General features: G+C 43.8%; 1 protein-coding gene across 5 annotated transcripts in view; it reads right to left on the bottom strand.

Moving 5' to 3' along the window:
• Positions 1 to 12,999, bottom strand: part of HIVEP2 (HIVEP zinc finger 2) — a 137,704-nt gene that overhangs the window by 105,967 nt on the left and 18,738 nt on the right. The gene's annotated exons all lie outside the window — the stretch shown is intronic.

Raw genomic sequence — 12,999 nt, 5'->3', positions numbered from 1 at the left:
TAGCTAGTGAAGACAGGAATACACTGGGGAGCCGGCAGTTAATCTGGGTGGGGGAAAGATTGGGAACTGAAGATACAAATCAATACAGTCTCTACATAAAGAGAGAACTGTAAGAAAATACACACCGTTCTTGTCCAAGCTGTATATTTACTATAGTTAGACGGTAGTAATCTCCAGTGCCAACAATTAAGACCTTCATTTTCATTAGGATACTTCTAAGGAAATGCAAACATCAGGCACAATTACTTCTCAAAACCGAGTCTATTTGTCTTAAAACAATCTTAAAACTGTATTTAAACATAATGAACTACAGCTAAGTTACTCTTTTGCCCCAAAGAACTTTTCTTACAGCACTGAAGAAGAAAATATGTAATCGTTTGCACCATAAATGTCCACACTAATGCACACAGTACATTCACACCAACAGAGCTGAAGAGATCTTACAGACACAGGTGTTTAGAGCACACCTATAAAGCACTGCTGTGCTCTAGGGCTTAGCAAGATTTTAGCAATTCTTTCTCCACCTTCAACAAATACTGGTTGCTGGCTGGAAAAACAAACGAGGACTTATAAAATGGTCAAAGTATTTAAACCCACATGGTTAGATTGGCTAGGTACAGGCAACAAATCGTTTTTTAAAGTCAGGTCTAAGCAATAAGCCTCAAAAATTCCTCCAATACATACATTTTATTATGAATCCTTAAAAAAAACTATAGCTACTAATTACAAAAAAAATACATTTGTGAATAACCTTTCAGAAAAATATATTTTAAAATGAAAGGGAAAATGTAACTAATGATCTGAAAACACATTAACTTGCCTGAAAAACAAAACTTTCCTCTCCTTTCCTCACAAGAAATTTGAGGAATTAAGAAGGGAATTACAGTCCTGAGTCCTACTTTCCTGGCATCTGCCTGTGTCAGAAGTTAAGCGTTATGTTAGTTAAGGTGAGAAAGCCCGTTTAGTTCTCTCTGAGATCCGAAGCTATATTACACACAATAGCACTTGTGTACTTTACTGGGCAACATAAAACATGGATGAATTAGCTGCCTGTAAAACATGCCAAACTGACATCCACGCGCACCAAAGACCTCCTCTCTGTGCAGAACAAGCACAGCGAAGCAGCAACGCGAGCTGCTTCCCAAACCGTGTTTCCAAACACTCCTTGGTTACATCCTGGAATGAACAAGAGCAGGAGTTTCTCAGTAACAGGGAATTATGTGGCTGGTAATAGCAATTCAGTTCTGTGCCTGTAATGTCCTAACACAAACAAACCGCATCAATGTGTAGGAGAGGAAGCGAGCAGAGAAAGCAAATACAGCTACGAACACAGGATGAACTGCACCAGAAAGCTCCGCTGCAATCTACATGTATCCTCCGTCAGGCAGCACTGGAGGGTTCGAAACAGATCAGACATGCTCCCCAGCACAAAGCTGCTCAATGGGAGTGATGGATGTGCCAGAAAAATAATGCATGAAAATCCCCAGAGAAGCAGCATTTTTTTTTCTTGGACTTTCTTTGATAACCTGCACAGAGGGCATTTAAAATCAAAAAATATCTACCAGACTGTCTCTGGCAAGATATACTCCATCAGCACTACTTAATTAAATAAGTGTATTGTTCTCTTTCCCACCACGACTTGCTTTGACCTTTCTCTTTTTTTTTGACTAATTCTTTTTTTAAATTCTGCCCCTCATTTTCATGAATGTTAGTGATCACAAAATATATTGAGAGTGACAGGCAGTAACCATTACTGGAGGCTGTCGCACTTGGACTGCGATGCAGACGATCATCCGGAGGCTGGTACACTAGTGCGGAGTGAGAAGGTCACTCAAATAGCCATCCCTCCGAAGAGCAACACTTCTGAAAAACAACCTCCTAAATCAACATCTAGCATCGAGAGCATTTCACAGTAATTTCTATTTCTCTTCCAGCAACAGTAAGAGAACTTTCAGATCAGAGAACAAAAGTCATTAAACGGAGCATGCTGTCAAATGTGACAGTGCATGTTGGGGCTATGAAAGCAGGGGAAGAAACAGCCAGTCCCCCAGCATCACAAGTACAGGTGAGAGACACTCAGAAGAAAGACAGAGTCAGTCTGAAACGGCACAAAGAGATCTGATCACTAATCAGAGACAGAAACCCATCTGAGAGTCACAACTGTCTCTGCAGGCTCTGAAAGACAGAATTAAATTGGTTTAGTACTATATTCAAAAATGAATTTAATTAGCTGACATTAAGCAGGATAAGTTTGCGGTACCATGTTGTTCTGACAAGCTGTCTCCAGAAGGGTAAGTGGAAGGTAAAATCATATTTTTCAGGATGAGATTACAGACGTGCACTTAGAAGGTAACGGCGTGTCTGCCGAGGGCGGCTTACAGCTGGAGCTGGACACTTCGTCTCGCACTGCAAAAGGATGCTGTGTGACAGATGAGCCAGGACTGCGAGTTTTAGATTCTATACGTTTATTCTTATGGCTGTGCAGCTTAATCTCTTTCTGATATCGCCACTTACGTGAAGAAACAGCCACAGCATAACCTCTGCCAGGAGGTTTGCTCCGGGTTCTCCCAGTCAGTCAGACCTGTCCTGTGGCATAAGCATGCTACAGCAGGTACAATTTATTTCTGCTTGTGTGCAAGTATGCTGGGCCTCAGTCAGACAGCTCAGGTCTGATGACTGCTGCGCACCCACGGTTGTGGTACTGAGTCAGCTGGGGCACCCCGCTGGGCTCCCGGGGACGCCCTGCTGTTCCTCCACACAGTGCATCTGCTGGGAGCCACCACGGAGCAAAGGTGGCGGGGAGAATGAAGCTGGCAGAAGCTGTGGCCGTAATGTGGGGGTAGACAGCGACAACTCAAGGATCAAGGGTAAAACCCACAGGGAATCCCAATCAGGTGTTTCCCTGAGGAAGACTTGGAAAAACTGGAATAACAAATTCCAGAAGCCGCATGCCTGTGAAACTGAACCAGCATCCCCTTTGCGTGCCTCCTTCTATTTAATGACAAACTGAGTTCTGGTGGAAAGTGTCTCACTGTCAGAGCTAGAAACCCTGATGGAAATCCAGCAGACTTGCAAAGCAGGCCCACATGTCCCAGGCTGTGACCATGGCAGCTACTGCTCACATCACTCAGGTTGATGCCTCAGCTCTGATACCAGGACCAAGCCAAACTCACCAGGCAAGACAGAGAAACTTTGGCCATCCCGTTAGCAGCGATCATTAGGGAGTTGCTGCTCCATCACATGCTGCAACTGTACAGCAATATAAGCTCCCAGTTCAGGCTGGGAGTGCCCTTCCTCCTCCCCCAGCCCCTCTCACCAGACCCGCATTCAGGCTGCGTGACCTTGAGTAGCCATTTGCAGGTTTTTAGGAGCAAGCATCACACACCACATGTCCTTCTTCAGCACCACATGAATCACTCTGCTTTAGTGGCTTCTTACACTGATAAAACCCCCTGTGTACCCAGCTGTCGTCTCCTCAGCCACATCTGGACCAACAAATTAAATGTGCCCTTTCCTATACCCTGTCTCTGCGACATCTGCCAGCAGAGGCAAAGCCACTGAGAACAGCAGCTAACAGTTAGGGATGAAGACTGGCAGGGGTCAGAGACCCTTGTTTTACTAGCCATTGGATGGGTGACCTTGAATCTCTCATTTTATGTTTTCTCGTATTTAAAGAGAATTACCATGTTGCTTTTCAGCTATACTGAGAACCACAGATACAAGGTATTACCTGCTACTTATATACACCACCAGTACTATACATAACTAAACAACTGCCTTCAACTAAACAAACCTAGCTACAGGCACAGAACATATGATTTTGTAGTATTAATTCTTAATTATTTCACTCTCTTCCAGGAAACGCAAGTCCACAGCTGAGCACGAATAAAGACACAAGATCTTTACGATAAGAAAAGGAAAACAATGGCCTGACATGACCTAAGTAAAGCACAGGATACTATCTCCCCAGGGCAGAAATCTCCCTACTCCAAAACTTCCTTCCAAGTGCTCTGAATATGTCACCAGACAAAGAAACAAGAAATTCACTTTTGCAAGACAACAACACTTTTTACAACAGCAGTATCTGACATTATTCCATAAATCTTCCAACAATCGATGTGCTTTATGTCAGAAGGGACCTTTAAACTTCAGATTAAAACAAATTTGGGTCTCAATCGCAACACAAAGGTACGTGTAATAAACTTTAAATATGTCAAAAGCTTCACTGGAAAAAGGTCTGCTGAAGGTTTGAAGGTTTAACACGGGGCCCGAGGCTCACCCCGCGTCACAAGGCTGACCTGCATGCTGCTGAGCACCACGCGGTGCTGGAGCGCTACCGACTGACAGCGCTGGAGCTCCCAGCGTCCCCGGGTGTCAGACCTGACATCGGAGGGCATGTCACCAGCCGTCTGTCTGTGATTCCTGTGATAACCTTTCTGTCCCCTCTTCATCCTTATCAGATACTTAGGTTGTAAATTGGGCGTGCCTGAAGACGCGAAGTCAGGGAAGCCTACTTGTTCACAGAAGCCTTTACACAATACCACGGGAAAAATTGTAATCATAATAATAAATCACTTATATCTCACAATTCCAACATTTTACCATTTTCACAGAACTTCCCATCCAGAAACTATTCTCAAAGGAACTAATTGTGTCTTCCCTCTCAAATCTCTTTTATAGCCTTGTTTCTGGCCGCAGCAGCACTGGTACAAGCTGGCTTTCACATCAAGGACTAGACCTTCACCTCCTTCTCTACAGAGGCACAAACGCAGTTGGAAACTGCATCAAAAGACAGATACTTATAGGAAACCGGGGTTCATGATTTCTGCTGCATACTGAAAAATCTGAGGTGTTTTCTAGAGCATCTGGTGGCTGCAGAACTGAAAGAGCAGAAAATCAGGGGAGTGGGAAGGCTGACAAATATGAAACACGTACCACTGCCGCACAGCTATGCCCTGCTGACCTTCTGTCCCACTGTTCTTTCATCTTTGACCTGAATTTGGATGTCAATGCCACTAAGCCAAGAAGCTTAAAGGCACCGACTGTGCTATGCCCCTGCCAGGGCCGTTTCTGAAGTCCAGCTTCCCCACCCCGCACGCAGCCCCTTCATAACCACAGCAGGTCAGTGCCCAGGCCCCCACCTCCCCCCGGGTCCCTGCAAGTGGGGCACTGCCCAAAAATATCCCCTGAATCTGACATTATTGCAGCACGGCCACAAAAATCTGCTACTGCAGACGTCAGTTTGTTTCCTACAAACAGCCTATACCCAGTGCTTATCACACTTTTAATGACAGTAACCCATGCATGCTTCTAAAGTTTAAAGCCTTTACATTCAAGGGACAAGTCAATAAACAACACATACAGCTTATTTTATACAAATGCATTTCACCCAGAAAGAACTGTGAAAACGCTGACTGCTTTACAGCTCTCTAGCCACAGATATTCAGGACTGAAATTCAGTGGCAGAAAGGTCCATCACACCTCCAGGCTTCTTTGAAAGCATCGGGTAAATATTTTAGACAATATGCTACTGGACCACGACTGCGTTAATTATATCTTGCCTTTAGAGGTCCGCCACACCTTTTTCATCTGCTATTTCCACCAGTGTTTTATTCCTGTAGCTTCCACCCGTATCCCAGCAGCGTCACAACGGAGGTCTTACCAAATGCTTGTCTAAAAATGGATACTTCTCTTTAATGTCCTGATAAACAGGGGGAAACAGAGTTGCCCTTTGACCCAACCATTTAAATTCAGGAGGTGGCCATTCACTAGCTGATGTCTGAAATCTGCCATTCACTCTGTGGGATCATCCCTGGCCCAAATCTCGTCCTCAAAATCTTTCTCAGTGGCCAGAAACCTTCCACATCGACTTTCTTCCGTGTGATTCACCTCCACCACCCAACCCCTGAAAGAGACCTCAGTAAGACTGGGCACCTGCAAACCGACATTGATGGGGATCGTCCTGGGCCATAAGCTGACCTGATGAGGACCAGCTCCTGCCAAATGCTCCCGCACCAGGGAGCTTCAGTTCTCAAGAGGATGATGGCTTTGAGAGAAATCGCTCATGTTAGTCTTCGGAAATACTAAACTAGCAAAGAGAGACTGGGATAAGAGTCTAGGTTTTAGGTAATGGAAATACCAATCCAGGCAAAATCAGCTGGTTAGCAGGTACTTAACCACACGTGTTTTGTGTTCTTCATACTGGGGAAGAACCAAACACGTCTGGTCACAGGCTAACATAAGGGCTGCTCTATTATCAAGCACAAATCTTGGCAGGGAACTGACAAGTAATACGGGCACTGACACTGAACTTCTCGTGAACATAAGCCTGTCATGAGATGGACAGCTTGTGATCCATATCCTCTTCACAGTCAGTACAGGAAAAGGCTGTAGAGCTCTCATCTCGTGAACATCTCCCATGCAGAATGCAGTGCAGCATTTGAAAAACCATAAAGCCCTCAGAGAGAAGTTACTGCTTCACGAATGGCGGGAGAAAAGCCACAAAGCTGTAACAAATACAAATATATACATATATACAGAAATACCTGAGTACTCATTACAGTTGCAAAGAAAGCCCTGCAATCTGAAATGATACAGTATCACCTCTCTAGTTCTACAACAACTCGCTGTTACAGATGTAACAACAAATTAAAATTAGATAGATGAATTCAACTGCTGCCCTGTGCAAAAGCAGGGTATCTGTCATGAAATGCGTGAAGTGTGTGTTACTGCCACTGCAACACAGAAAGCTGGGGTCAGCCGCAGGTTAATTATAATCAGCAGCACTGGAATCATACACTTAACTTTGCTGTAAAAATTAATAAGCAATATAAAATTGTTCTACTTTTATGCATTATATATTTGTGTGTCAATTTGTATTAAAATATTTATAGACATTGACAAGACTTCAAAAATATTATCAGTGTAATGAAAAATATGAAGAAACAACTTTTAAAGTGATTTATTACTATTTTCACACTTTATATGAAGAAAACAAACCCGCAATGCTATTACATCAATTTACCTATTTTATGCTATCAAAACGTCTTATTTCAAAAACAGACAAATCTTTCCACAACCTGTTTCTAGCATCCTGTTTCCACTTGTGCTCTTTAGGCAACTAGGAGTTTTACCTGTTGGCGGGAGGAAAAATTTTGGGTGGCTAGAAGTCAGTGCAACTGTAAGAAATGGCTCATGGTTGAAAGACAGATGACAGCAGTATGGAGCGAGTAACCAGAATATTTTAGAAGTCTAAAATTTTTCTTCCTATTGATATAACATGGACAACAGATGGGTTTTTAAATGCAGCTCTTGGTACAACTTTGCATGTGAGAAGGAAAATAATTTGGAATTCGCGGGAACGGGAGCAGATTGTTCCGTGGCTCCAGTTGGTGTCATTCTACAGCCTTAAACTCTGCTGCAAAATACTGTAAGCAGAACAGCAGGAGTCCCAAAATTCCCCACCCTGGCTCGAGTTCAATAAGCCATTTCTATTCACGAAGTGCATAAGCATATACTTAACTTCGAGAGCATGTGTAGGACCCAGGGATTTCACTACAACTTAGGAGTCTGCCTGGAATTCAAGTTTCACTGAGGGGTTTCGCTAAGCAAGCACGAGATGTATCTGGCAGATGTTTGGCCCAACACGGGCTTCTCTTTTCTCTGGGTCTGTATGCAGTGCTTTCCACCCGTCACAGGATTTTCTTCACCTGCTAAGCAGCGTGCTCAGCAAACTCGCAAAGAAAGAAGGGTGTAGCTGCACGCAGGAGGCATCCCGGCAACACAAGCTGCTGCCAGGCAGGGGACATGATAAGCAGAAAGGACTGCCATCGGGCAGGACATTTTCCTGAATACACCAGACCAGCAAAAGAGAGGAAAGAAAGGCAAGCAGTACCAAGAGCCCAAGTTTAATTACTTAAATTTCTCAGATCAGCACAGCCCTCCCTGCTGCCTGCAGGCCCCTGGGCATCGCCCACTCGCAGCGGCTGGGGCAGGACAGGGCCAGGCTGCGAGGCCCGAGCGCGCACCGGCGGCGATTCACGGCTTCTCGGGAACGCCTGTCGGCGAGAAGTGTGTGCTGCTGGCGGATGAACTTAGAGAGGTGAGCTTTTAAGCACTCCTCACCACAGCCATCTCTGACGCTCATACTGGTATTTATAGAGCTCGGTCGCAACATCCTATGTCAGGACAGAAGCTGCAGTAACTACGCCGTCCCCCGGCACAGAGGGGACAGGTCAAGGCACAGGATCACAGGGTGGCCGAGGCTGGAAGGGACCTCTGAGGTCTCCTGGTCCAGCCCCCTGCGTTTCAATGGTTGCCCACGACCATGCCATCATCTGGGGTGGATCAGCATGGCTTTCGGGTTGCCCATGAGGCACACCTACGCAGATGTGGCACAGTCTTCAGGAGAGGCCCGGGGAAGTCCCCGGGGGCTCCCTCCTTCAGGATGCATTTTCTGGGGTTCCCAACAGCTACCTTACACCATGCTTTGCTCAGGTCAGCTACCTTCTGAATTGCCTACATACATCAAAATATGTATTTCACAAAATGGAAAAAAGCCAGGGTGAAACTGGCACATTCTGCACTGCCCACGTTCATCCTTTGAACAGCAGCAACATCTTTGCCCTCCACTCTTCAAAGCTGCTGTTCACTCACCACAACACAATGTCTTACATTACAAATTCCCACCTCAAATTTTACCAGTTTGTTTGAGAGAAAAACGTACCCTACCTTAGCCCAGCCATTTTCAGCCAAGAAAAGGAGACAGAACTGGACTCCGAAGCAACGCATAGCCCCACTTCTGTGATGACTTGTATGGTCTTTAATAGCGGTCGGCTTATGGTAAATCATGCGATTATGTATATTGTATATAGCTCAGAGAATGGTCACTTAAAAATGGCAAAAAAAAAAAAAAGGTTCAAATCCTACAATCAGTTTTAGCACAAAACTACTGGCTTTCCATGGGTCAATAGCAGGATGCAGCGTCTGCCTACATGACAACCCTGTAAGGTAAAGAAGTGGAACTGACATAAAGAGAATATTGCACCACAAAGGTGTTTTTGTGCGTAACTCATACTTGTGGATTTAATTCACAGGAAAACATTGTAAGGTGGTGTGGATCTTACCCCAAACTCGTAAGCTGTGTAGCAGAACCAGGAATTGAACCTGTGGGTATTAAGTCCCTCCTCACCAGCTACTCACTAGACCGTATTTCCTTAGGTAGAGCATTACAGTAAGTGTGTCACATGAGCAGTACACTGTTGAGCTTCTGTGATCACACATGACAAATAGTAAAATTTGCCACAATAAACTAAAAGGCATATTCTATGCATGTGACACTGCCACTTCTAGTGTCAATGCAGAGCATTCGGATTTCAAGTGCAAACACAAGAATTAAAAGTAGTTTTACGGGTGGAACAAAACATGCGTCTAAGCAGGGAGCGTTATTCTAGTTTTCAGAAAATCCTTTCAAAATGATCATAAAAAATTGTCACTGCCATTTCAAATCTACAAGAATTACACATCAGCGGAAATGAAAAATTCCCTTCCTCACTACTGCAGCCAGGTACCTTGCTGCACTACGCTAGCAAAACCGACTTGCTGCAGAATGAATTGAATTGGCACAACCACAACAGAAAGGATTTTAGTCTACAAGTGCTGCACTGGGGAGAGCAACTGCTCAAGCAAGCATGCTGCATGCAGAGAAACCCAGCCTTTCATGCTGCACTTAGAAAAACAAATTCCATTCACAAAGCAAAGTCTAGCTACAAACATCTCCAAAGTTTGGAAAGTTCAAAGCCGGGGTCAGCTGAGGTAAAGAGAGAGAACATGCGCATCTCTGGGTGGTGACACAAGCTCTCTGACATACAGAAGTGTGTTGCACTGGTGCTTCCAAAGAAATGTGTACCTTGGCAATAGCAGTTCAGCACTTTGGTAAGACTGATGGTGCCTCTGTCCCACCCCTGAGGCCAGTCTTGTCTGTGACTGCACAAAAGGGTTTGCCCCTCATTCCCCAAAGCAGCAGAAGCATCGTAAGTTGTGACCTGTCTGTCCCACTGCAGGTGCACCTTCGCACGGGGCAAGCTGCAGGGCTGCAGCAAGAACAGCTACAGGAACCAGACAAACGCTCTCCAGTGACACCCGTACCAAAACCCATTGCTGCGACAAGGAGCCCGCCCCATGTACCGCTCAGGTGATGTTATACAACCTTCACTAGTACCCAGACACTGATTTAACACGTGCACGAGTTTCGGGGAGGCAAAATGTTTGTGTCTCAGCAACACAACTGGAAAAAGCACGTCCACTGTTTGGCCCCTCAGATCATACCAAGGCCTATAAAGTACACAGAGGTAAGTGAAAGTAAGCCTGCAATAATGGCATTTTATTACATCTCTCCTATCTTAATCTGCTCAGACTAAAACTTCATTTTTAATTTGACAGCCTAACTGTACAACAATATTTTTTTCAGAAAAAAAATTCTTCAATCTGCTAAGAGAATTCTTCTTGCAGATGGACTGGTAATGACATACAAATAGAGCATTAAATACGAAAAAAATTACACAATGTATTTTTCTCCTATACATATTTAATCTTATTTTGCACATAGCCGCTTTCATGCTGAGCATCTCAAGTACTGAGTAATAAGTGTAAATTACTTTTCACTTTTTTTTTTTCTTCTAAACTCACAAAAATAGTGAAACTGAGTCGGTAATTATTTCAAGTTCTGCTGCAATATGGGAACAACTTGCTAATCTGGGGATACTTGAGAGTTTGAACCGATGAGATAAGACTGGCTTTTAAGAGAGGCAAGGAAAATGAGACAATTGCATACAACAACTCACAGGGCAAGACATCTCTCTCTCTGCAGAGCGTTGTGACCTGGGCTATTAACCTCTGACAATCTCTTCAAGGACCGCAGGATGCGAGAGTTTGTTCCTCAGCGAGCCGCTCTCTGTGCGTGCACACACACACGCCACCACCACCACCCTCATAGGCAGCAGCGTCACTCACGGCATTTTCGTTCATCCATCAGCCACCTACTTGCCCTGCTTTGCTCACTCAGGTTGCACTGATCTCAACGGAAAATCCACCAGAAATCAAGGGCAGCCTCCTTTCCGCTGCCCACACCTCCCACCACAGCCGGAGAGCAGCCTTTACTTCTCATCCAAAAGGGCAGGGGAAATTTACGCAAAGGACACTTAAACCCTCCTAATTAACCACCTCATAAAATTGTGACCTTCCTAGTACTGACAACGTGCAAAAGAATGCCAACAATTTCATTTGATGCCCCTACATAATATTCATCTGCGTTAAGAAAATCACACAGTTGCAGAAAGGACACCACTATTAGTCAATCAAAAAATATCACGGAGTCAAAAGGAAAGAGTATTGGAGCCAAAACAACTGAAGAACATTTGGTGAACTCCGTATTTGTTTATAATCACGCAAATTCAGGACAGGGTCATTCTCCACCCGTCAGATGCTGATGCCCTTACGAGGCACTACTTCTACACTTCGCTCTGTGCTTCTCCCACTGTAACGGTAATGCATGACTATACAAAACTAAGTCAATTCAGTACGATAAATTAAAATTCTTCTGAAGGCTGAATTTTCTTTCAAGTTTTCACAGCAAGTGCCTTCTGAAGGATGTTACACTGACAGTCCAAGAGAAATCCTGCATTTGTTTGGAAAATAAGGACATACTGAGCAACACGGTCCGCTTCCTTGAAATGCCTTTTCGACATGCTTGGCCATGACCTGAGTGGCCTTCTGTGTGAGAAAATACATGTTTTCATCCATACTTGTTCGTTTCCTGTTCTCCAGGTTCAGGCTACCAGCAATGGCAATAGTTATAACGGTGCTAGTTACAAAAGCAGCTTGTAGATGTAGCTACTTCTCCTTATTACATCTCAGCTGCTGTCTGTATTAATGCATAATCAACCATAGTATACATAAGCACACAGCATATGAATAAAGACCATAATTATCAGCACTTATTTTTGCATATTTGTTACTAAGAACAGTAAAATCTCAAAATACAGCAGTTTATGGCCCTACCCCACAGTTTACAGCTATTTCATCGACAGATGGAAAGGAAAGAAAAATACAGAATTACTTGGTCAACATGAGAGGGAGCAGGACGGTTTGAAAAGGAATTCAAGAGCACTAAATCATTCCTTTCCCAAACTGTCATCATTCCCATTCCCTTCCTAAAGAGCTATTACTCTCATTCCTTTATTTCCTATTGTTATTATTATTTAATATTTGTATCCAGGCCACCTAAGCATAAGGTTATCCCAGGCTTAACATCTCAGTATGGCTTTGAAGATGAAAACTGAGTATCAGCAGAGAAAATTATCATGGCAAAATTGTCAAAGACATGACTTAAAATCAATTTCTTTGATTCTAATGCATTCACATAACCACTTGCTTCTCCTTTTCCATAAACTAGCTGTAAAATCTCTTGAGACAGAGGACTACTGTAGTGTATACATACCTAATGACCCTACAGGGGCATATTTAAAAGAAGAAAGGAGATTTATGTAACAATTTATGGGAGCAATCACAGCTCATCAAGTTATTTTCTTTCACACATGAAATCGGTCCCATTTAAAAGGCTTTTCACATGTATAATTCTACAGTGCTTTTCCAGAGGAAAAACAACGGGGAGGGGGGCGGAATTTGGCAGGCACGGATACAAAACCCTCCAAGGACTGCACATGGCTGAGCAAATTCACTCTCCTGCCTGTTAAACATTCCCATCTCAAAACTTTGTTTCAAGACATGCTTTCATAATGAATAGCTGGAACTTGCCTGTACGGCTGAGAGTACCAACACACAGTATTTAATTTCAAAACCCAGTCATATCCTATTCTGCAAAAGGCTGAATGCCATTATTTCTTTGCACATCTTGATTTTCCCTGCCTGCAAGCATCTTGCCATGCATGATTCATGTTACATAACTCCAGCTTGTTAAAAACAACAGTTATTTTGCTAGGT

Source organism: Anser brachyrhynchus, assembly GCF_964034855.1.
Source record: "Anser brachyrhynchus genome assembly, chromosome: 3".
Lineage (NCBI taxonomy): Eukaryota > Metazoa > Chordata > Aves > Anseriformes > Anatidae > Anser > Anser brachyrhynchus.
Note: the sequence above shows the minus strand (reverse complement) of the source record. Positions and strands in the feature narration are given on the sequence as shown.